Genomic DNA, 1,449 nt, shown 5'->3' on the forward strand with positions numbered 1-1,449 from the left:
GACATGGCGGCGGCAGCAACAATACTACAGCAAAAATAAGTTACGCCTTCTTTCTTTGTGTGAACATTTGGGTGGTGTTATGCAAATCTTCCCACATCGTGTCGTAGACATGTGGGGACGTGTTTGAATGAGGTGTTTTAGGAGGGCGTGGACCAGTCTTAACTTTTATAAAGAATATCTCTTTGGGTTTGAGACTTTAGTCTTTGCAACTTTAGGGATCTTATCTATTCACGAACAGCTTGTAACACTCCAGAGAGAAAGGAAAACTTGAAATCGCATCATATGACCCCTTAAAGTCTTGTCTTGAAATGAATCAGATTTTGTATACTTCAGGTCCGTGAAATGGATTTTGTCAATTTCTGAGAATGTTAAGTACTTAAGGTATTAGATAACATGAATGTTTGAGTAATAAAAATCATAGAGATTAATTTTTTTTGACATAAAATAGATATTATAATAATAATATAGATATTAAGTAATGCTAAGTTTTTCCGGGTCAGTTTTGACCCAGAAGAGGTACATAACAATTTCAAAACAATCTATGTGTAGTACAGGAACAAAACTTTGAAAATGGGTAAGACTATCAAAATACACTTTTTATTTCAGATTTATAAAGTATTTTTATAGATTCAATTTTTAGGATATTATTTATAAGTATACACTACTGTTAAAAGGTTTGGGGTCAGTAAGATGTTTTTGAAAGAAGTCATTTATGCTCACCAAAACTGCATTCATTGGGAAAATACAGTAAAAACGATAACATTGTTAAATAATAAGCTAAAATAACTCTTTTCTATTTTAATACATTTTGAAATGTAATTTATTTCTGTGATAGAAAGCTGAATTTTCAGCATCATTACTCCAGCCTTCAGTGTTACATGATCCTTCAGAAATCATTCTAATATGCTGATTTGCTGCAGTAAAAGTAATTTGATGTTATTAATATCAGTGCTGAAAAACGGCATTGATTCTAGATATGTTTAATGAATAGAAAGGTCAAAACAACATTTATTTGAAATAGTAATCTTTTGCAACAATGCAAGTGTTGTTGATCAATTTAATGCATTCTTGCTAATTAAAAGTATGAAAGTAATATGTATTTATTTAGAAAAAAAAGTTCTGACCTCAAACCTTTGAACAGTAGTGTATTTTTGAAATAACGTTTTCTTAAAAATGTGTGTAAACACACGCCTAGTTGATATACTCTAATGTTCAAATAAATCAGATTGTTTACGGAAGCTATGCTGCAAAACAGACTTGTTTAGGAAAAGTTGTGGCTGTGTTAGGAAATTTTTCCTTTCTCTTTGGAGTGTTACAAGCTCTTAGTGCATAAAGAAGATCTGTAAAGTTGCAAACACTAAAGTCTCAAAACCAAAGAGATATTCTTTATAAAAGTTAAGAGTTAACCACGCCTACCTAAAACGGCTCGTTCTAACACGCCCCCACATA

At 31.5% G+C, this 1,449-nt stretch overlaps 1 protein-coding gene across 1 annotated transcript in view; it reads left to right on the forward strand.

The window, feature by feature from the left end:
• LOC107741553 (cysteine-rich protein 2-binding protein-like) overlaps positions 1-1,449 on the forward strand; it is a 9,511-nt gene that overhangs the window by 6,493 nt on the left and 1,569 nt on the right. The gene's annotated exons all lie outside the window — the stretch shown is intronic.

This window comes from Sinocyclocheilus rhinocerous, unplaced genomic scaffold, assembly GCF_001515625.1.
Source record: "Sinocyclocheilus rhinocerous isolate Xijiao unplaced genomic scaffold, SAMN03320098_v1.1 scaffold556, whole genome shotgun sequence".
NCBI lineage: Eukaryota > Metazoa > Chordata > Actinopteri > Cypriniformes > Cyprinidae > Sinocyclocheilus > Sinocyclocheilus rhinocerous.